General features: G+C 43.9%; 1 protein-coding gene across 4 annotated transcripts in view; it reads left to right on the top strand.

Moving 5' to 3' along the window:
- Nucleotides 1-24372, top strand: part of BTD (biotinidase) — a 57615-nt gene that overhangs the window by 5560 nt on the left and 27683 nt on the right. For 3 of the 4 annotated variants that reach the window (XM_088445448.1, XM_088445447.1, XM_088445446.1), the window contains exon 2: nucleotides 21424-21514. The exons of the other annotated variant lie outside the window; for it this stretch is intronic. The gene's annotated coding sequence lies outside the window, so the exon portion shown is untranslated. The remainder of the gene's footprint in view (nucleotides 1-21423; nucleotides 21515-24372) is intronic. 4 annotated transcript variants of the gene reach the window in all.

Below are 24372 nucleotides of genomic sequence, written 5' to 3'. Positions count from 1 at the left end.
ACCCTGTCAATTAACTTACTCTGGCATAACTCTTGTTTCCCGGTGAACCTGAAAAGGTTCAGTCCGACAGGGTCAGGACAGTGGCTTCCTTTTTAGCAACACTGTTCGTTGGGTGGCAATGACAGGTATGTCACATATTCGGACATAGTCCGAGGGTCTCCTCCCGACCATCTCGGCAGCGTTCATTTCAGGAGCTCTCCATTGGGAAGCGGGAGTCCTCAGCCGTCACGACGTGCATCCCGGGGACTAGTCTCTTCCCCAAGAGAGGTTTCATCTCCTGGTGAGCAGGGGGGGCCCCCCTGAGGTGACCCTCATGGCCTTCTGACTTTATCACACTATGGTGTTACAGTTCAGCTTTGGGGATTCTGAAGCAACCTTCAGCGACTCTTTGTCGGTGAAGTGGTCCTTCCACTTTGTGTACCTGTGTTCTCCGGTCTCCCTTCTTCCTCAAGGTCTTTGGAAGTGTTTTCAATCGAGACGGAGATGCTTTCCTGCTGGTGGCTCCTGATTGCCCCAGATGTCAGGGGTACTTGGATCTTCGGAGTCTCTACATCGATACTCCATCCCTGATGCTTCACTGCCCGGACCTGTTGTCTCAGGGTCTTTGGTTTTGCCTTGGACCTGGGTCGTTTGTCTTTGACTGTGTCCTTACAGTGGTCTTACGGCTTCCCTGGCTTTGTCATCGTTGGAATGATTAGAGCACATGGATCAGCTTTTGCTGGGACCTACCACAAACTGTGGCAGCCATAAATCTTATGGTATTGTACCTGTCGATACAATCCTCCGGTGTCCAGGATTTCCAGATATTCTGGCATTCCTTCCGGCTGGCTTGGGTTTCACACTTGGCCTGGTCTTCCTGACAGTGCGGATCTCTACACTGTCAGTATGGTTAAGATATGGAATTGCTCCACTCTGGTATCCAGTTCATCCTTTGGAGTGTTTTCTTGATTATGCCTCCATTTGTCCTCCCTAGGGACTCCTGGGGAGTAAGTAGTGGTTCTTCGTTACCTCCGGGGACAGTCAATGGAACCGCTGGTTGTGATAGCCATTACATGGTCTATTGCTTAGGCTCTCTCTTTCTCTCAGGGTGTTTATATCAACCAGGAGAGTGTCTGAATTGGGAGCGTTCTCATGTGGCTCCCTCTTCTGGAGGGCATCATGTCAGGGTGGGAGTTGCTCTCGCCCTGTGTTGCTTCTTAGTGGTTTTCAGGTTCCATATTATTCTGGAACTTATGGTACGGCCATTCTGTCCCCAGTCCTCTCGGCTGGTGTGGCCTCATTGACTGTGGTCTGGCCTCTTTGGATTTTTGTGATCCGTTCAGGTTCCTTACGGAAATCGGACTCCTTATTGGTGGTCTGAGATTTCTGGTTTTCACAGGAAAGGATGGCCGGCCTATAACCAAATGTTGGCTGGATGGCCTCGTAGGTCTTCCTCAGGGGCCTACCCATGGGTAGGCCTTCCTGTTGTTGATGCTTGTTTTTTCTCGGGCCATGTGTGCGGCTCGCTGTGGCGCCTCGGCTGTTTTACCTTACTAGGTGGCCACGTGGTCTTCTGTCCACACCTTTTTAAGGTTCTAGGCATTGGTTTCCTTTGCCTCTCAGGATGCTTCCTTTTTGGCGACGGATTCTCCTCTCAGCACAGGAGCGTCCCCACCCTTGGTTGAACTGCTTTGGGACATCCCCAAGGTCAACCCTGTGGACCCCCTATGGACCCTGAAGTAGAAAACAAGAGATATGGTAAGAACTTACCTTTGTTATCTCTGTTTCTACGAAGTCCATAGGGTCCACAGGGCGCCCGCCCTGACGCACCTGGCTTCATATGGGCTGTGTGGCTGGTCACCGGTTTTCCGTCTCCCATTTCGGTGAGTATGGTTATTGAGTGTTCCAGTTTTCTCTCTCTTTTTCTCTCCTCCTCCGGCCTTTGGCTACTTACAAACTGAGGTGCCTCTGGCTTGGGGGTGGGGTTATAGGGAGAGTGGACCCAGTGCATCCTGGGAGCTAAAAGCTTTAACTGCGTGGTGCCCGGATTTGGTTCCCAACCTATACCCCAAGGTCAACCCTGTGGACCCTATGGACTTCGTAGAAACAGAGATAACAAAGGTAAGTTCTTACCATATCTCTTGTTTTTTATCATATTATGGTGGATATGTTTACATCTTGTATTTATGTTTTACTTTAATAAATGGTAATTCACTAGGAAGGTCCTTTTTTTCCCCTTTCTTTTATATGCACGAGTGTGACATGGGAATGAGTAGACCTTCATGAAAGACGCATCTCGAATAGACTTAACCAACCCTCTCATTGTGACCACGGAGACTGACTACAAAGACTTTTACTACGAATCTTTTATTGAACATTCTGCCACGTTGTATACCATCATATAGTGGTACCATTTACTAGATTGGCATCTCGACTCTCTGTCCTTTTTAGTTTGTGCGCTCTGGTGACTATATTGTGTTTTATAGGGAATATAGACTGTAAGCTCCACTGGGACAGGGACTGATGTGAATGGCCAAGTGCTGTGCAATATGAAAAGAGTGTGTGTTGAAAACCACCCCCCTATTTGAGTGACCACACCTTTTTTTGGGGAGCACGCACCTATGGCAAGCGCTAAAGTTCCCTTTTCTTTAACAGACACCCTGCCCCCTGCAACTCTAGATTATATATACATAATATGCTAAAACTGGGACCACCCATTACCAGATTTCTAGTTTCACCTACGTTTATAAAGACATTGGGGCGGATAGTGTGCACACACCCACACCTGCAATGCACTGGTCACAATCAGGGATGGCCATCAGAGGTGTAACCATCGATGGTAAAATAGCAAGTAACCATCGATGGTTACAAACTAGTCACTGGATGACCATCGATAGTTTCACCAACTGATGATCATCACTGTCTTTTGACTGACTGGCCCATAGGCCAATCAGAACATGGGGCGGTGTTTCACGGGTGCCAGGGGCGGAGCTATAATTCCTGTATCGGCATTTGGTAAAAAAAAAATCATTCGGTTATGCTTTTACATCGTCGGAGGGAAACCATCTGGTTCTCCCCCATCGATGTGAAAAACATTCAACATCGGCAATAAACAATCGATTATTTTGAATCATCGATTGTCAATGGCCATCCCTAGTCTCAATTCCTCCGCTTCTCCCAAAAAGCCCTTGATCATTTTCAGCTCCACACCCATGTGGCCCTTAATCCTGCCCTGTGTGCTGCCACTGATTGCAAATGCGCATATTGCTGAAACTCCTGGCGAGTGTGCTAGGCTGGCTATGGGGGTGGGAAAACCAGCGTAAAGCAGCAAAGTTTACGCTGGAGCACCAAGAGGATTAGTAAACTGCACTTAAAATGTGTTCTGTAAATCTGCAGCGATTCAGCACAAACCCACTGACCCACCAATAATAGACCCCTGTGCCTGTATGCTGCAATAGAACAGGGATGATGATGTGAATTTAACATGCAGATGGTATATAAACATAGAATTATAAAGAGACTCCCCACAAAATTAGTTCAGGAAGGTTAATGAGCTCAGGTCACCTACAATTTGGTCCCATATTCAATTAGCGGCGAAAAGTCCGTATCTGCGAAAAAGTATCGCGGGTGACGGAAACTTTTCGCCCTATTCAATTGCAAAGACTTTTCTCGTATGCGGAAAATCAATGCAATTAATAGGCGGAAAAGATTCGCCTATGAAAGCAGGCAGAAAAAAAAAGTGCACAATTGGGGTTTAGGGGTGCAAACTTCGGAAAACCACTCAGAACCCTTGGGACAGCCCCCCAAAGGATAACTGCGTAAAAAAAATCCCTAAAAAAAAAAGTGGGGAACACCCCAGAAAATTACTTTGAAAATGGGGGTGAAAAAGTTCAAAGTTGGGCTACAAACATAAAAAGTAGTGAAATAGACTTTGGGGGGGTCTGCGAGTAGGGGGTGAGGTGTATTTTTGATTGCAGGTGCTTGTAACAGGTGGGTTTTTTACAATATTTTTAACTTCACTTTACAAACTTTAAAATATGCTTGAACCCATTTTAAAGTACCCCCAAATGTGACAGGACTACTTATTTGCTTTATGTAATTCTTCACCACTTTTCAAAGACGCTAATTAGCAGCTAATGAAACAACTTAAGAACCCCAAACAGCTTTATTAGGTCTAATCGGGGGTATCTATATTGATCTCCAATGTTAGTGCACCTTTTTGGGGGGTTCAGGCTGATTTACTGCCTCACAGCACTGAGGTCATGGGTTCGATTCCCACCACGGCCCTACCTGTGCGGAGTTTGTATATTCTCCTTGTGCTTGCGTGGGTTTCCTCACACACTCCAAAAATATACTGGTAGGTTAATTGGCTCCAAACATAAATTAACCCTAGTGTGTATGTGTGAGCATGTGGTAGGGGGATATAGATTGTAAGCTCCACTGGGGCAGGGACTGATGTGAATGGCCAAATATTCTCTGTAAAGCGCTGCGGAATATGTGTGCGCTATATAAATAACTGGTAATAAATTAATTAATTAATTTCCCCATTTCTGACAGCACTTTCCGCCTGTTCCGATATCGCGGCTTGCCGTTTTCGCATCCTTTGGAATTGAATAAGGCGAATAGCGGGGGCACGCCTGAAAAGTTTCCACATCCAATACATGCCATGTGTTATGTTCTGGGTTGTTTGTGGACCCGGGGTGGTAGCAGGAGCGATCACAGAAGCAGATTTATAAATAAAACTACGATTTTTAATAAGTGCTTGAGTAGACATATAATGTGGCAGTAAATAAATGTCCAGGAAAATATAAATGTGCACAAGAGTTCTGTGGTGGGAGCAAAAGGGTTAATGTCCAGGTAGAAACAATTAGAGCTGTCCAGGTGTGCAGGTAGTGAAGCTGAAAATAATCAAGCCAGGTTTGTAGGTAGTGAACTGAAGCGCAGGATGTCAGCAGGCTCAGGCACTCAGGTATGGGCAAGGGTGGTGGAGGTAGCGGGGTAGTCCAGTGGGAACTAGGAGCTGACAGGCAGATTGGCAGACAGCGAATTCACAGGAACAGGAAAGCACAGAGAACTCCCTCTCAGCTAGGCTGACATACACGTTGCACTGGCAAAGAAGGAAGACACTGACCCTTCCTAAATACCCCATGCCGTGCTGTTACTGGCCGGAGGGAACATGTGACTCACCAGGAATGGCCAGAAGGCAAGATGGCGGCGCCCATGCCAAACGGAACGGAGACGCCGCCAGGCCTCACCAGCGCAGAGTGACAACAGGGCCGCACAACAACGCTCGCAGCCAAAGCCCCCCGCCAGACACCAGCTCCGCCACCAGACAGCCCGCGCCACAACGACCTCACAGGTAACACCCGCCTAGCGCCATGCTGAAATACCCTGGCCGTGACACCATGTGCTCGCTGCGGATGATTCCTGATTGCAGCGGCCATTTCTCACGCGCACTGCATACGCAGAATGCAAACATTGGCAGGCTGCGTGCGAACACAGCCATGCGATCAGGTCTGAATCAGGTCCAGAGTCTCATCACTCATGCTGCTCTGTGTCAGAGGTATACAGCCACACACCTTTCCACTGTACAAAATTACATTTGAGCATAGTACCTAAACTGCTGTCCTTTGACAAGTTTCTTTATCTTTGCTGAGTCAGAAGAGATCACTCTTTGGGTTTGAGTCAGGGGTGGATACAGTTGTAGCCGCGACTGCTTTTTACACAACAGCGTCTGCCGGGTGCGAGCTGTGATTGGCTCGCGGCCGGCACCATGTTTGAAATGCTTCCGGCGCTGCGCCGCTGTTTCATCGTGCCTGACTTGCTGCAGTGCAGCAGGTATATTTGTTGCTACCCTGCCCCCTCTGCACCTCGTCCAGCCAACCGTGCCAGCCCCCCCCATCATAATTCAGCTTTTTTCTGCCCCTGTTCCTCCCCCAGGTCTAGCCTTCTCTGTGCCCCTCCATTAAGGTCTAGCCTTCTATGGCCCTAATGCTGTGTAGTTTATATATTCTCTCTGTGCTTGCGTGGTTTCCTCCAGGTACTCCGGTTTCCTCCCACACTCCAAAAATATACAAGTAGGTTAATTGGCTCCCAGCAAAAATTAACCCTAGTGTATATGTGTGTGCACGTACATGTGGTAGGGAATATAGACTAAACAAAATAAGAATATATGAATCTGCACTTCACAATAGGCAGCTACTGATGGCAAAGGGTAATCCCTATAAATACCCCAAACAAGACATATAAAACACAATATAGTCACCAGAGCGCACAAACTAAAAGGACATAGAGTCGAGATGCCAATCTAGTAAATGGTACCACTATATGATGGTATACAACGTGGCAGAATGTTCAATAAAAGATTCGTAGTAAAAGTCTTTGTAGTCTGTCTCTGTGGTCACAATGAGAGGGTTGGTTAAGTCTATTCGAGATGCGTCTTTCATGAAGGTCTACTCATTCCCATGTCACTGTCGTGCATATAAAAGAAAGAGAAAAAAAAAGGACCTTCCTAGTGTATTACCATTTATTAAAGTAAAACATATAAAATACAAGATGTAAACATATCCACCATAATATGATAAAAATCAAGGCGTACCGGAAAGTGGGGGTGTAGACAAAATACACCAAAAACGCTATAGGAGTCCTTCCTGAAAAACGGGAACAGGGAATCCCAAATGACTTGCAGTGTCTTTGAAGAAGCTCCACTTCCTGGATCAGACCTTGGACTGGAACACCAACGCGTTTCAACTATGATTTTAGTCTTTTTCAAGGTGTAAAAGTGGTGGAGTTGAGTCCATATATATACCCTCCCTAGGGATCTCATTGGTTAATCCCACATTGATTCAAATATATATTAAGAAATAGTAGAATCCACATGCAGTACATAAACAACCTTAAACATATGTGCATAGAGAACGTAGACATTAATAAAACTTTAAAACAGTACATAGCGCCGAGATGGAACGCGGAAGTAGCTAACTTCCGGTTGATGGTGACACGCACGCGTCACTTCCTGTCCGTGTAAAGCGGGTGTACAGAGAACTTCGTCACATCCAGTCCGGAGTGACACGCAATCGTCACTTCCGGCATCGGATGAACTGTACCCATGTATCTTAACATAAAGAAACCTAATCCCCGCTATCACCCCCATAATGGGCGGTGTGATCCTAATAGCATTACAGGGGGTGTGTTCAAAAAGAGAAAGCCACTTATAAAAAGGTGAAACCTTCGTGTAGACGGAGGCCTTTTCCGCCATCTTGGATCAGGGAACATAAATAAATAAGGGGTGGTAAAATACCAATGGGCTTAAATAGTGATGTTAAAAAGATAAATATTTCATATTTAAAATAGATAATGACAATAAAATGTTATAAACACAATAAAGATGTACCAATCATAAAAACCATTTTAACTCGAAATCGGTATTAAGACCATTAGGTTTAAGAGTATTGAGATCAAATATGCATTTTATTTCTGTCTGAGCCAATTGGGCTTCCTGATCTTACTTTCTCCAATGGCTACACACCTGTTTGAGTCCAATCATTTGTTTAATATTACCGATTGAGTTATTATGCATTTCTTTGAAATGAGCAGATAAAGAGTGATTTTCAAAGCCCTTTTTAATATTTCTGAGGTGTTCTGACCATCTGTCTGTTAGACAGCGGTCCGTACGTCCAATATACCACAAACCACATGTACATTCTATTAAATAGATACAATTTCTGGTTGTACAGGTTATAAAATCTGGTATAAGATGGGACTCCCCAGTTTTGGAATAGAAATTTTCAGTTTTTGTGGGTTGTTTCGTAAAGGATTTGCATACCAAGCAGGTTCCACAACGATGGAACCCTTTTGTCTTTACTCTCCCCGTTCTTTTTGACGGAATGGCACTTTTTACAATTTTATGTTTGATGTTAGGTGCCTTCCTATAAACGAATTTAGGTTTAGAGGGAATCACTGATTTTAAAACCGGATCCCGAGTGAGTAAATTCCAATGTCTCCGAATTATCTTTTCAAATTCCTTATGTTGGACATTAAAAGTAGTAATAAAGGGTAACTTAAAAGAATCTGAGGTATTTTCTTGAGAGCAGGTAGGTTTGAGTAGAGTTTCTCTATCTACATTAATCATATTTTCTATATGTTCATCAATTTCCTTATCAGTATACCCTTTAGAGACAAATCTGTTTTTATAAGTATTGATTTGATCTTGGAAAACTTTTACATCCGTGCAATTTCTTCTTATCCTTCTAACCTGACCCTTCGGGATGTTTTTGAGCCAAGTAATGTGGCGATTACTGTTTCGATCTATATAAACATTACAATCCGTGGCTTTACAGTAATTCCGAGTTTTAAGAATATTGTCTTCCACATAAAAGGTAAGATCCAGAAAATTTACTTCCACCTTACTGGAATTGTAGGTTAGGTCAATATTGAAGGTATTTGGCTCCAGAGTTTTTTTTTAAAGATTCTAATGTGATTTCATCTCCCTTCCATATGAACCAGATGTCGTCTATATATCTATACCAATAGACTATATTCTCCAAATAAGGATTATTATTCCAGATAAACATTGTTTCCCAGAAACCTATGAAGAGGTTGGCATACGAGGGCGCAAACTGAGTACCGATGGCAGTTCCTCTCGTTTGCATGTAGTATTTGCCTGAATACCAAAAGAAATTATTCTTCTAAATAAAATCAATGCCCTCCTCAAGAAAACGATTTTTTTCTGCTTCTATCTCTCCTCTTTTCAAAAAGTAATCAACAGCCTCTAGGCCCTTATTATGGTCAATGATAGTATAAAGACTTTTTACGTCAGCCGTCACCAGCATATAATCTTCTTCCCATACAAGGCCATTGGTCTTATTTAATATATCAGAAGTGTCTTTAATATACGATCTAAGTTTGAGTACTTCCGGTTGTAGATGGTGATCGACAAAATGAGAGAGGTTAGCCGTTACCGAATTCGTACCTGCTACAATGGGTCGTCCTGGTGGATTACAAAGATCCTGATGAACCTTAGGGAGAATATAGAATACTGGAATTGTGGGTGGCGAAATGATCATATACTTCATTTCATTGTCTGTAATAGTACCTAAGTCTTTGTATCTTACTAATAAATTTATCAAAAGTTTCTCAATTCTGTCACTGGGATTAGTTTTGAGTAGCTTGTAAGTATCTGTGTCATTTAGCTGTCTCATCACCTCTGTATTATAATTGCTAGTGTTCATGATCACTATACTACCACCTTTGTCAGCTGGTTTTATAACTATCTCTGAATTATTTCCTAAATCTTTAAGGGCCTTTCTCTCCTTATATGTGAGATTATCCCTTTTGTATGGCTTCTATTTCGTTACAATACCCTCCAGATCCATACTGACTGCCTTGGTAAAGCTGTCAATAAAACACCCGCGATTAAAGGTGGGATTAAAAGTCGATCTAGGTTTAAATAGCTCTCTTACACTCCTCCCTTCTGTATTATTGCTAAGAAAATATTTTTTAATGGATAATTTCCTGACAAATTTTTGTAAGTCAAGATAGGTACCAAATTTATCAAGTTGGTTATTGGGGGCAAATTTTAACCCCTTTGCCAGTACAGAGTTCTCATCCTTGGTAAGTGTATGAGTACTTAGATTAAAAACTTTCATACGTGTTTCTTCCTCTATATGCTCCTGATTAATAACCAGAAGATGTTTATTCTTTTTAGTCTTACCCCCCTACAGCCCCGTGAAGATTTAGTTTTACGTTTTTTAACTTTTCTCATTAATTCCAATTCCTTTTCCTTCTGTTCCGGTCTAAAAAAATCACGGATTATTCATAGATTGGAATCTATTGTGGGTGGGTAATGGACTTCTTGATCTTCTTCCATCATTTATATACCACTCATCTTTGATATATAAAGAATCCCTAGAAGTACTTCTCAAACAACGTCTCTTAGAATTTTGGAACCTGGGGAACAGTCTTTCATTTTTGTTGTTTTTACTTTGTCCATAATATTGTGTCCTAGAACTCGACGGATACTCCCATTCATCCTTTCTAAAACTAACTCTTCTGGGTTTGACGGGTTCTCTGCGGTCTCTCCTCTGATATCTTTCTTCTCGTTGCACCTCCTCGGAAAATCCTTGTTCAAGGTCATCTATATCACAAGTACAGTCATCATCATATGAGTATGTGTCCCTTTTTACTAGGGGTATCCATCCTTCTTTCTTCACTCTGAAGAGAGTGGTCAGTTTTGGTATGGATCTTGTATTCATGTCTAACTTTGAGGTCCCTCTTAAACTTCCTCTGTTTCCGGAGAATAAATTTATTTTTCTTTCCTTACAATCCTACTTTCCATTTCTCTTTCTCTGTGAATGTAATCTTCTGGTTCCCTATATGGTGTAAGTACTGTGGTTAAATGATTGATTTCTTCTTCTAAAGTTGATAAATCCTTTTTTCTTTGTTGTAGAATTAGTTCCATTAATGATACAGTTTTCTAATATTTTATTCCATCTTTCATAAAATTCATTATCCATATTCTTAGAGGTAGATTTTTTCTGTATTATTAAACCCCTAGGTATAATCTGATGGGAGATGTAGTTCTCAAGTGTGACTACCTCCCACCAGGTTTTACTCTCTTTAGTTAAAAGGTTCTCTAATTTGCACATATTAAGATCTAAATCCTCTTCTGTAATATCCACATTATTATCTGTAAAATCATTTGTCTTAAAATAGAATTAATTAATAGCTTGCGCTGATCCCTATATCCTAGCATGATGCAGCAGATCCCATTGTAGCAGGTACGAATTCGGTAACGGCTAACCTCTCTCATTTTGTCGATCACCATCTACAACCGGAAGTACTCAAACTTAGATCGTATATTAAAGACACTTCTGATATATTAAATAAGACCAATGGCCTTGTATGGGAAGAAGATTATATGCTGGTGACGGCTGACGTAAAAAGTCTTTATACTATCATTGACCATAATAAGGGCCTAGAGGCTGTTGATTACTTTTTGAAAAGAGGAGAGATAGAAGCAGAAAAAAATCGTTTTCTTGAGGAGGGCATTGATTTTATTTAGAAGAATAATTTCTTTTGGTATTCAGGCAAATACTACATGCAAACGAGAGGAACTGCCATCGGTACTCAGTTTGCGCCCTCGTATGCCAACCTCTTCATAGGTTTCTGGGAAACAATGTTTATCTGGAATAATAATCCTTATTTGGAGAATATAGTCTATTGGTATAGATATATAGACGACATCTGGTTCATATGGAAGGGAGATGAAATCACATTAGAATCTTTAAAAAAAAACTCTGGAGCCAAATACCTTCAATATTGACCTAACCTACAATTCCAGTAAGGTGGAAGTAAATTTTCTGGATCTTACCTTTTATGTGGAAGACAATATTCTTAAAACTCGGAATTACTGTAAAGCCACGGATTGTAATGTTTATATAGATCGAAACAGTAATCGCCACATTACTTGGCTCAAAAACATCCCGAAGGGTCAGGTTAGAAGGATAAGAAGAAATTGCACGGATGTAAAAGTTTTCCAAGATCAAATCAATACTTATAAAAACAGATTTGTCTCTAAAGGGTATACTGATAAGGAAATTGATGAACATATAGAAAATATGATTAATGTAGATAGAGAAACTCTACTCAAACCTACCTGCTCTCAAGAAAATACCTCAGATTCTTTTAAGTTACCCTTTATTACTACTTTTAATGTCCAACATAAGGAATTTGAAAAGATAATTCGGAGACATTGGAATTTACTCACTCGGGATCCGGTTTTAAAATCAGTGATTCCCTCTAAACCTAAATTCGTTTATAGGAAGGCACCTAACATCAAACATAAAATTGTAAAAAGTGCCATTCCGTCAAAAAGAACGGGGAGAGTAAAGACAAAAGGGTTCCATCGTTGTGGAACCTGCTTGGTATGCAGATCCTTTACGAAACAACCCACAAAAACAGAAAATTTCTATTCCAAAACTGGGGAGTCCCATCTTATACCAGATTTTATAACCTGTACAACCAGAAATTGTATCTATTTAATAGAATGTACATGTGGTTTGTGGTATATTGGACGTACGGACCGCTGTCTAACAGACAGATGGTCAGAACACCTCAGAAATATTAAAAAGGGCTTTGAAAATCACTCTTTATCTGCTCATTTCAAAGAAATGCATAATAACTCAATCGGTAATATTAAACAAATGATTGGACTCAAACAGGTGTGTAGCCATTGGAGAAAGTAAGATCAGGAAGCCCAATTGGCTCAGACAGAAATAAAATGCATATTTGATCTCAATACTCTTAAACCTAATGGTCTTAATACCGATTTCGAGTTAAAATGGTTTTTATGATTGGTACATCTTTATTGTGTTTATAACATTTTATTGTCATTATCTATTTTAAATATGAAATATTTATCTTTTTAACATCACTATTTAAGCCCATTGGTATTTTACCACCCCTTATTTATTTATGTTCCCTGATCCAAGATGGCGGAAAAGGCCTCCGTCTACACGAAGGTTTCACCTTTTTATAAGTGGCTTTCTCTTTTTGAACACACCCCCTGTAATGCTATTAGGATCACACCGCCCATTATGGGGGTGATAGCGGGGATTAGGTTTCTTTATGTTAAGATACATGGGTACAGTTCATCCGATGCCGGAAGTGACGATTGCGTGTCACTCCGGACTGGATGTGACGAAGTTCTCTGTACACCCGCTTTACACGGACAGGAAGTGACGCGTGCGTGTCACCATCAACCGGAAGTTAGCTACTTCCGCGTTCCATCTCGGCGCTATGTACTGTTTTAAAGTTTTATTAATGTCTACGTTCTCTATGCACATATGTTTAAGGTTGTTTATGTACTGCATGTGGATTCTACTATTTCTTAATATATATTTGAATCAATGTGGGATTAACCAATGAGATCCCTAGGGAGGGTATATATATGGACTCAACTCCACCACTTTTACACCTTGAAAAAGACTAAAATCATAGTTGAAACGCGTTGGTGTTCCAGTCCAAGGTCTGATCCAGGAAGTGGAGCTTCTTCAAAGACACTGCAAGTCATTTGGGATTCCCTGTTCCCGTTTTTCAGGAAGGACTCCTATAGCGTTTTTGGTGTATTTTGTCTACACCCCCACTTTCCGGTACGCCTTGATTTTTATCATATTATGGTGGATATGTTTACATCTTGTATTTTATATGTTTTACTTTAATAAATGGTAATACACTAGGAAGGTCCTTTTTTTTTCTCTTTCTTTTATATGCACGACAGTGACATGGGAATGAGTAGACCTTCATGAAAGACGCATCTCGAATAGACTTAACCAACCCTCTCATTGTGACCACAGAGACAGACTACAAAGACTTTTACTACGAATCTTTTATTGAACATTCTGCCACGTTGTATACCATCATATAGTGGTACCATTTACTAGATTGGCATCTCGACTCTATGTCCTTTTAGTTTGTGCGCTCTGGTGACTATATTGTGTTTTATATGTCTTGTTTGGGGTATTTATAGGGATTACCCTTTGCCATCAGTAGCTGCCTATTGTGAAGTGCAGATTCATATATTCTTATTTTGTTTAGTCTATATTCCCTACCACATGTACGTGCACACACATATACAATAGGGTTAATTTTTGCTGGGAGCCAATTAACCTACTTGTATATTTTTGGAGTGTGGGAGGAAACCGGAGTACCTGGAGGAAACCACGCAAGCACAGAGAGAATATATAAACTACACAGCGTTAGGGCCGTAGAAGGCTAGACCTTAATGGAGGGGCACAGGGAAGGCTAGACCTGGGGGAGGAACAGGGGCAGAAAAAAGCTGAATTATGATGGGGGGGGCTGGCACGGTTGGCTGGACGAGGTGCAGAGGGGGCAGGGTAGCAACAAATATACCTGCTGCACTGCAGCAAGTCAGGCACGATGAAACAGCGGCGCAGCGCAGCGCCGGAAGCATTTCAAACATGGTGCCGGCCGCGAGCCAATCACAGCTCGCACCCGGCAGACGCTGTTGTGTAAAAAGCAGTGGCGGCTACAACTGTATCCACCCCTGACTCAAACCCAAAGAGTGATCTCTTCTGACTCGGCAAAGATAAAGAAACTTGTCAAAGGACAGCAGTTTAGGTACTATGCTCAAATGTAATTTTGTACAGTGGAAAGGTGTGTGGCTGTATACCTCTGACACAGAGCAGCATGAGTGATGAGACTCTGGACCTGATTCAGACCTGATCGCATGGCTGTGTTCGCACGCAGCCTGCCAATGTTTGCATTCTGCGTATGCAGTGCGTGTGAGAAATGGCCTCTGCAATCGGGAATCATCCGCAGCGAGCACACAGAGCCTCCATACAGTGATCGACACGACCTGACCGTTTGAGGGTGGTCAGAGAAACGCAGGCATGTCTGGGCGTTTAAACGCTGTTACGGGGGCGTGCATAATTAGGCCCCTGCGATAGCATACACTGGCAGAGGTCTAGATGGCGACAGGAAGTTTAGCAGTTTCTGCGTTAGGGTCAGGTCAACCCCAACGGTGTGGATGTTTCTCGATGGTACCGATGTTTTCGCTGACTTGCGGATGCATGTCATGGGAAGTTGGCGGCTTTATATAGTGATGGGTGTCTTGGTATAGTGCTGCGGTTGCCGTGCGATTGCATTCAATAGCATATTTTTGTAGCGAGCGGGGTGCGTGCGATTGCAGACTTGCGAACCAACCTGAATCAGGCCCAGAGTTCCTGCTGAAAAACAGCAGTGTGTGTGTGTGTATACATACATACATACATACATAGTCAGGTTATAAATATTGGGACATTGACAGAATTTTCATATTTTGGCCTCTATTCACCACCACAATGGCTTTGAAATGAAACAAACAAGATGTGATTCAACTGCAGACTTTCAGATTTAAGTTGAGGGTAATTACATCCAAATCAGGTAAACGGTGTAGGCATTACAACGGTTTCTATATGTGCCTCCCACTTTTTAAGGGGCCAAAAGTAATGGGACAAACTAAACAATCCTAAATCTAACTTTCACTTTTTAATACTTTGTTGTTGCAAATCCTTTGCAGGGAATTACAGCCTGAGGTCTGGAACGCATAGACAACACCAGACGCTGGGTTTCATCCCTGGTGATGCTCTGCCAGGCCTCTACTGCAAGTTCCTGCTTGTTCTTGGGGCATTTTCCCTTCAGTTTTGTCTTCATCAAGTGAAATGCATGCTCAATCGGATTCAGGTCAGGGGCTTGACTTGGCCATTGCATAACATTCCACTTTTTAGTCTTAAAAAACTCTTTGGTTGCTTTTGCAGTATGCTTCGGGTCATTGTCCATCTGCACTGTGAAGCGCCGTCCAATGAGTTCTGAAGCATTTGACTGAATATGAGCATATAATATTGCCCGAAACACTTCAGAATTAATTCTGCTGCTTTTGTCAGCAGTCACATCATCAACAAATACAAGGGAACCAGTTCCATTGGCAGCCATACATGCCCACGCCATGACACTACCACCACCATGCTTCACTGATGAGGTGGTATGTTTTGGATCATGAGCAGTTCCTTTCCTTCTCTTCTCTTCCCATCACTCTGATACAATTTGATCTTTGTCTCATCTGTCAATAGGATGTTGTTCCAGAACTGTAATGGCTTTTTTTAGATGTTGTTTGGCAAACTCTAATCTAGTCTTCCTGTTTTTGTGGCTCACCAATGGTTTGCATCTTGTGATGAACTCTCTATATTCACTCTTGTGAAGTCTTCTCTTGATTGTTGACTTTGACACATATACATCTACCTCCTGGAGAGTGTTCTTGATTTGGCCAACTGTTGTGAAGGGGTTTTTCTTCACCAGGGAAATAATTCTTTTGTCATCCTCCACAATTGTTTTCCGTGGTCTTTTGGTGTTGCTGAGCTCTCCGGTGCGTTCTTTCTTTTTAAGAATGTTCCAAACAGTTGATTTTGCCACACCTAATGTTTTTGCTATCTCTCTGATGGGTTTGTTTTGATTTTTCAGCCTAATGATGGCTTGCTTCACTGATAGTGACAGCTCTTTGGATCTCATATTGAGAGTTGACAGCAACTGATTCCAAATGCAAATGTCACACCTAGAATCAACTCCAGACCTTTTACCTGCTTAATTGATAATGAAATAATGAGGGAATAGCCCACACCTGTCCATGAAATAGCTTTTGAGTTGATAGTCCCATTACTTTTGGCCCCTTAAAAAGTGGGAGGCACGTATTGAAACTGAGATGTATAAAAGTGGTGGTAATTTGAAAACAATTAAGTATCCAAGTCAATACATAGGTTCTAAACCTTAAAGGTTTTTATTAAGAAAAATAAATAAATCATGCACAAGGTATTTAACATATATAACAAAATAAATAATAAAACAATGCCTGTTAAAAACAATTATAACAACCTATTATAATAGTGTAGCAATACACGTATTGATAATTGTAGAACCCCTGCTGTTTTAGTGGGTAAATGTGGCAGGATATCCAGAAATAAAGGGCAAAAATAAGCTCCAGCATGTAATGAAGGGGGGTAATTGGGAGAAGGGAGAGAACGATCGGATGAAGTTAATCACCCTCAAAATCTCCCTATTTGTTGTACTCAACTTCAGTGGAGTAAGATGTAATTTGTTGGTAAAACTGAGTTATTAAACAAGGGTGCAGATGATCAGTACCTCAATCCGTCCTGTATGCTCCAGCAGAAGCTGCGGGTTGAATAACAAAGGAACCCTCCGTGTGAGCTCCTATGCTCCAGCGAAATAGTGAGTAACTCCCAGATATTTCTCAAAGTCACCTTTTGCTCCCACAATGTTAAAGCGTTACCATCAGGTAAGTGAGCCGTCTCCGTCCTCTGTCTCCGTCCTCTCTACTCGCGCCGGCTCAAATGAATGTGCAGGCACGGGTGTGGAGTGTGGTCGCCGATGTCTGTAGGCGATAGACTTGCGGAGGTTCAAATCTGGAAAGGCCGGTTTTCCGTGGAGAAATGACAGTGAGAGCTGGATCCTGACAGTCCCAAGGGGTACAGGTGATAGAGGCAGTACCTCTAATACTCTAGTAATTCCTACACCGTTCACCTGATTTGGATGTAATTACCCTGAAATTAAATCTGAAAGTCTGCAGTTAAAGCACATCTTTTTTGTTTCATTTCAAAACCATTGTGGTGGTGAATAGAGGCCAAAATCTGAAAATTCTGTCAATGTCCCAATTTTTATGGACCTGAGATATATATATATATATATACACACACACACGCATTCTATATACATAAGTGCTCACCAGAATCCAATAAATTACCTAACAAAGTACCTATTCGGTACAAACTGATGTGCAGCTGAGAATATTTTTATGAAAAACGGCTTAACCAATATAGGTTCAGGCTGTGAATATAGAGCATGTAAATTGATGCAGCAAATGTGCTTAGAATGCCCAGAGGATATGCAGTCGGGATGCCGCCGGATTATATGCCGACTGTCAGCATCCCGACTGTCTAATTCCGGCAAGTTTCTAATGACAGACGTCGAAATCCTGGTGCCTGTCATTAGACCTACTTCGGGAGCCCAACACCCGCGGGTAGGGGGGGGGTTTAGGTTAGGGGCTCCCGGGGAGGACTTAGGGTTAGGCACCCCGCCCCCCGGGAAGTTAGGGTTAGGCTAGGGGGTTAGGGTTAGGCACCCCCCCGGGAGACTTAGGGTTAGGCTGCGGGGAAGGGGGGTTGGGTTTAGGCACTTAGAGGGGGGTTAGGCACTTGGGGGAGGTTAGGGACAGGCACCCCCTAAGGGAGGGTTAGAGGGGGGGGGGGTTAGGTTAGTCAATAGGAAAAATACTTACCTGTCGAGATCTTCAGTGCCGGGCTTCCGCTGTCGGGATTTGCGGCCGGCGGTAAATCATACTGATTCCGTCCAGAGATCTGATCCTCCTTGGTGTGAAAGCAATTGTATAGTGCAATATGAACATGGACAAAAGTTCAAAGGCTTCCCCTGTGGTATTCAATTCCGGCTTATTTATCTTCACGGACAACACCCGGCAATTGCAGTGTTACATCAGTGGTGGATTTGCTATTTACCAGCGTGTTATCTATTTGCAAACAGTTCAGCTCTTTGAGAACACTGCAGGAGTCACAGACCATTCGGGTGACTTGTGCGGCTGTTGTGCACCGCCCCGAGCTGGGTAGAGTCGGTCTCATTGAGCTCTGTGGACGGAGCCTCAGCATACAGGATGGACCGGAGTTCCTATGCTGAACACTTCAGCATAGCCTGATTGTCTAATCAACACCATCTAAAGTGGTAAGCTAACCACTATAATTAATACTTGTGACTTTTTCATCATAGTCCACAGTATGGACAAGAAGCATTTGACTTTTTTACAGTTTCCACGTCTTTATAGTATATACTGCAGTGATCAAATAGCTTGATTATACCATCTATCTGTAGCTACTCATAAGGAACACAGGGCCCGATTCAGACCCGCTCGCGTGCCACTGGTGGCCCAGTGCACATGCGCACGACGGAGCCGTCTCCGTCGTGCACATGCACGGAGACCCGGATAGCAACGGGCAAACCGTCGCTCCGGGTCTCGTACCAAAGGGGGCGTACCAAAGGGGGCGTGCTGTCGATGTTGAGTTGGTGGGCGGGCCAGGGGAGTGGCTGCCCAAACTGAGGCGTTCCCATGTGAACACATCACGAATCAGGGCCGTGCCTCTTAATTTTTAGAGCGGCCTCCTGACCGCTCGTATAGCTGTGGGTGACCACCCACAGCTATAGCGAGCGGCCAGGAAGATGGTCGCGATGGTCAAGACCATCGCGACCATTGGACTTGCGACGAGACCCTTGTGGTAGGGTCTCGTTGTCGCAAGCCCTGGAGTGCTTTCGGCTCTATTAGAGCAGAGAGGACTCCCACTGACATCACTTGTGATGTCAGTGGGGCCGGTCCCAGACGGTAGGCGTTCCCATGGGAACACCTCCGTCTGGGCAGCCACGCCCCGGCATGCCCACCAAAGGGGGCGTGCTGTCACCATCGACAGCACGCCCCTGTGTAGCGAGACCCGGAGCGACGGCTTGCCCATCGCTATCCGGGCTCGCGCATGCGCACAACGGAGCCGCCTCCGTCGTGCGCATGCGCACTGGGCCAACATCGACCCGTTTGCGAGCGCTCAGCGCTAGTGAGCGGATCTGAATTAGGCCCATAGTCTCCCTCCTGGTCCAGGAACACTCAGCTGTAGCCAAATCCCTTCACCTTAATAGCTATATTTATTTTCATTATTTGTGTAACTCTGCAACGATAAATGTTTCTCTCTCTCGGAGAAGGCTGCCATTGTGGCATGCCTGATATGTGTACAGCCAAACTAGGGATTATGGGCCTGTCAGAGTGTTACGCTATGCCGATATTAACAGAGTTGAGCATTTATCAGTAAACTGCGCATATGTGTAAGTCATGCTGTGCATGCATAAAGGTACATTACCGTAGTCGCTTGCAGCGACTGTTGACTCGCATTGTGGCTGACAGGGACGTTTGGGGGAGGAAAAAGAGAAGCGGCAGCAAAAAATGCAGACGTGACCTCACTGTTTCAGGGGCATGTCACACCCTGCGTCTGCGATCCTGAATGCAAGAAAAATGGCTCTGAAGTCTCAGTTACTGTGGCCAGTCTGTGTGATCATAGGGTCACTCAGATGATCCATAATTGAAGGATCTGTGACCGATGCTGCATCTTTGTACGCAGATGCTTGGATTTGTGAAGCCGTCAGTGGGCGTCTCATATCTCCATTTGCATATTATCGCACAGTAGCTGGGTACAAATTCACAGATGTGGTGGCACTAGTGCACATCTCTGAATCAGGCCCTATGAGTGATCCATGCATTTACAGGGCTTCCTTCACTATGCAGGCAGTAGTAGAGATGGCCATCGGTAGTTTAACCATCGATGATCACCATCAATTGTACCATTGGTGGTTGACATCGATTCTATGAAACCATCGGCTGTGAACCATCAATGGTTTCATCCACCAATGGGCTTCCCTGTTTAATATGGCCGGGCAGTGGACCAATCAGGGAGTGGGGGCAAGGCTTCAATGGTCGTGTCAGGGGAGGAGCTAAGCTCTGTCCCTGCACATAAAGGAAAAAAAACATTGCTCGGCTCTGTGCCATTGATGGCGGTGAACCATTGGATCTCCTCCATTGCTGACAAAACCTTCGGCTATCGGTGGCTGATGGCCAACCCTAGGCAGTAGGGGCTGTCCTGTAACATGGCAGCGGGACCCACCTGAAAGCCAGAGGCGAGCTATTCATATATGGAGCAGATATCATTGTGGTCAATGTCTGGGGGAATCGGATAAAGAGTGCACTATTGTTATATACGCCTTAGATAAATTAATGCAGTAAGTGCAAGGCCAAAAAATACTCTAGCAGTTAAACAACTGGTTCTAGTGATAAACTAATAAAATGTTAAAATGTAGATGTACAGTGTACTGTATATTTGTATAAGTACCATACAACACATTGAGCCCTTATATAAACTTCTTTTTATTAGCGACAACTCATATAGGAACTTCACATAAGGGCTCATGGTGTCACAATGAGTCAGACATGTGCCTGTTAGTATGAACTAGGGTTAATTTTTGCTGGGAGCCAATTAACCTACCAGTATATTTTGGAGTGTGGGAGAAAACCGGAGTACCCGGAAGAAACCCACGCAAGCACTGGGAGAATATACAAACTACACACCGTTAGGACCGTAGAGGCTAGACCTTAATAGAGGGGCACAGGGCAAGCAGGTAAGGCTGGACCTGGGGGCGGCACAGTGGCAGAAAAATGCTGGACTATGATGGGGCGGCAGGGCTGGCTGGACGGGGTGCACAGGGGGCAGGGTAGAAACAAATGTACCTGCTGCACTGCAGCAAGTCAGGCACGGTGAAACAGCGGTGTCACCCGTGCTCAGGGGCGCCGAGAGGAGGGGGCGGGTACAAATTGCCCGGGCTTGCTGGAGTGGCCCAGGTCTGGCACCACCCGCCCTCTTCTACATTACAGCAGCCCAGCACACGCTGCTGTGTGCTGGGCTGCAGTGGGAGACTGCTTGCAGCAGCTGGATCAGTCTTCTATGCCTATGGGGAGAGCGATCACGCTGATCGCGCCCCCCATTGGCTGTGCGCCGGGCTGAGGGGCACACAGCGCCCCCCTTGTGGCGTTGCTAAAATGTTTTTAATTTTTTTTAAGGGGGCGTGGCCACGCCTTCCGCGATTAGGCCAAGCCTCCTGTCACCCAGGCCCGGCGCGGCTCTTGACGGCCCTGCCCGTGCTCAGGGGGTAGAATAAAGACGGGCTGCCAGGGAGTCCCAGGTTCGCCTCTACAATGTCCAGGGCCTGGCTGGCGTTTGCCGGCAGCTGCCTGGTACAATTCATAAATGAATAAAGTTTTTCGTTTGTTTGTTTTTTTAGAGACCAGGCTCGCGTGACATCATGACGTCATGCACGCCGCATCACTGCACTCAGCTCTGAGGAGGCCGCCTGCAGCCAGATACAAGAGATGGTAAGTATGTATATGTGGGCTGCAGGGGGAGCCAGGGCCTGGCTGGGGAGACAGGAGGGGGATGGCTGGGGAGCCAGGAGGGGGAAGCAGGAGGGGGATGGCTGGGGAGGCAGGAAGGGGGATGGCTGGGGAGGCAGGAAGGGGGATGGCTGGGGAGGCAGGAGGGAGATGGCTGGGGAGACAGGAGGGTGGATGGCTGGGGAGACAGGAGGGTGGATGGCTGGGGAGACAGGAGGGGGATGGCTGGGGAGGCAGATGGGGTGCTGGCTGATGAAGCAGAAGGAGGTGCTGGCAGAAGAGACATGGGGCTGGTTGAAGCTCCCCCATTGCCGGTTTTGGGTAACTCCATCTCTTGCCGTTACCTAGAAATGAAAAACATAGCATGACTTTTTGTCTTTGCATTGAGCCACTTCCCAGTCCCCATCGCAGGTTAAGGGAACTGCGATAAAAGGTGACATTAGAGAGGCTGCAGGAGAAATCTATAATTTCTTAGTCAATAGCCCTCATGTTAAATAGGTGGAAGCAGTGATAACCCCTTCTTTTGGCAAAAAAGTTATCACTGCTTCATAAATAGACCCCTAAATTGTCAACCATATACACAATGGGATGTAGTGTATATCCCAGCGAATGAGATGCCGGCCGTTGATATACCGACGCCGGCATCCTGTCGCCGGGCAAAATGTTGACGCCACTATCCCCCTTCTGAATAGGATACCGTGTCGGAATCCCGACAGCCGGCATCCCGATCATAAGACACGGAGCCAGGTGTTAGCCGCGGAGGGGGGAGGTTAGGTTTAGCCACCCGTATTTCATAACCCTACAGAATAATTTTAATTTTGGCAAAGCACAGTTAACTTACTAAGATGTTTTTGATTGTGGGAGGAAATGAGAGGAGGAGGAAACTTTAGCAAATATACAAACTCCACTTTCATATACAGGTTGAGTCTCCCATATCCAAAATGCTTGGGATCAAGGCTATTTTGGATATCGGAATATTCCGTATTTTTGAATATTTGTATACCATATTGAAATGTCTTAGGAATAGGGCCCAAATCTAAACACGTGATTCATATACACCTTATACACACAGCCTGCAGGTAATTTGATACAGTACTTTCAATAATTTTGTGCACCAAACAAAGCTTGTGTATATACATGAAATTAATTCATGTTTCATATACACCTTATACACACAGCCTATAAGTCAACTTATGCTTTATTTTTAATAATTTGCGCCTTAAACAAAGTTTGTGTACATTGAACCCTCAAAAATCAAAGATTTCACTATCTCAGTCATGCTAAAAATATTCCGTATTTCGAAATATTTGGATATGGGAGACTCAACCTGTAGTATCTAAAATGTTAAATAATTTCTACACGGGTAGAGTCTGATCTGTATGGTGCGATAATAACTTTATTTTAAAATGCACTTATTCTTAAACAGGTTTTTGCTAATTAATTTAAATGCAATACTATGGTTTATTAAAAAAAATATATATATATTTATCATTTATAATGCACTCTGGTGGAATCTAGCATGACTGTAGGACCGTAAAGCAAATACATAGTCACAATTTTAAATCCAACCATTATCACTTAGCAAATTTCTGGAAAAATAAAGATTATTGCACAATTTTCAGAGTTGTTTGTTTGCTCATGTTGTTTGGATCTCTTTGGAATGTAACATGATCATATTCTTCCAATATGTTCATATAGCATCAAGAAGAAGATCATGCTACATTCCATTCTTGGGGGTCTATGCACTAAGCCTTGGAGAGAGAGAAAGTGGATGGAGATGAAGTACCAACCAGTCAGCTCCTAACTGTCACTTTACAGACTGTGGGGTCTATTTACTAAGCCGTGGACGGAGATAAAGTGGCAGCCAACCAGCTCCTAACTGTCATTTTTAAAAAAACAGCCTGTGACATGGCAGTTAGGAGCTGATTGGTTGGTACTTTATCTCCGTTCACTTTATCTTCATCCAAGGATTAGTAAGTATACCCCTGTGTTTGAAAAATGACAGTCCAGATGTGTCCACATACATCTAGCTTCCTTGCGCGTTAAACAGCCCTTCTAGTTGCGCCATGCTGTGGTGTAACTCTGTAGCACTGAGTCTTTTCTTAGTACATAGACCCCTTGATGTGCTAACACATTTGTCTACTAAAATATGTCATACATGCCTACCCTCCCGGTTTTCGCGGGAGGCTCCCGATTTTTTCGGGTAACCCCCTAGTGAAGTGGGCAGAATGTGGAGAATAACCACGGTGATCGCGGGTCTCCGTGAAGGGGGCGGGGCTTAAGATGTGATTCTGCATGAATCACAGCATTTGGTCCCGCCCCCTATGTAAATTTGACCCAATCGCGGCAGTTTTGCTGTGAGGGGGCGGGGCTTAATGACACGATTCATTAGGCCCCGCCCCCATCTGCCCCCTGCTGCTTCTCTTACCCGGGCTTCTCCCGGGAAGAAATTCTGAAAGGTAGGTATGAAATATGTATGTACCGTATGTTCTCCCCAGGTTTGTGTGGGTTTTCTTCTCACAATCCAAACATATAATGGTTTTCATACTGGATGGAGTATATGTACTAAGCCTTGAAGAAAGATAAAGTACCAACCAATCAGTTCCTAACTAATTTTACAGGCTGTTTTTGAAAAATGACAGTTAGGAGCTGATTGGTTTGTACTTTATCTCTCTCCAAGGATTGATACATCTCCCCCCCCTATGTGTGTGTGTTTGTATATGCGGTAGAGGTTATACATTGTAATCTCCACTGGGGCAGGGACTCATGTGAAAGACCAAATATTCACTGTAAAGCGCTGCGGAATATGTGTGCGCTATATAAATAACTGGTAATAAATA

This window comes from Taudactylus pleione, unplaced genomic scaffold, assembly GCF_031769625.1.
Source record: "Taudactylus pleione unplaced genomic scaffold, aTauple2 ptg000380l, whole genome shotgun sequence".
Lineage (NCBI taxonomy): Eukaryota > Metazoa > Chordata > Amphibia > Anura > Myobatrachidae > Taudactylus > Taudactylus pleione.
This window is presented reverse-complemented; position numbering and strand designations above follow the sequence as displayed.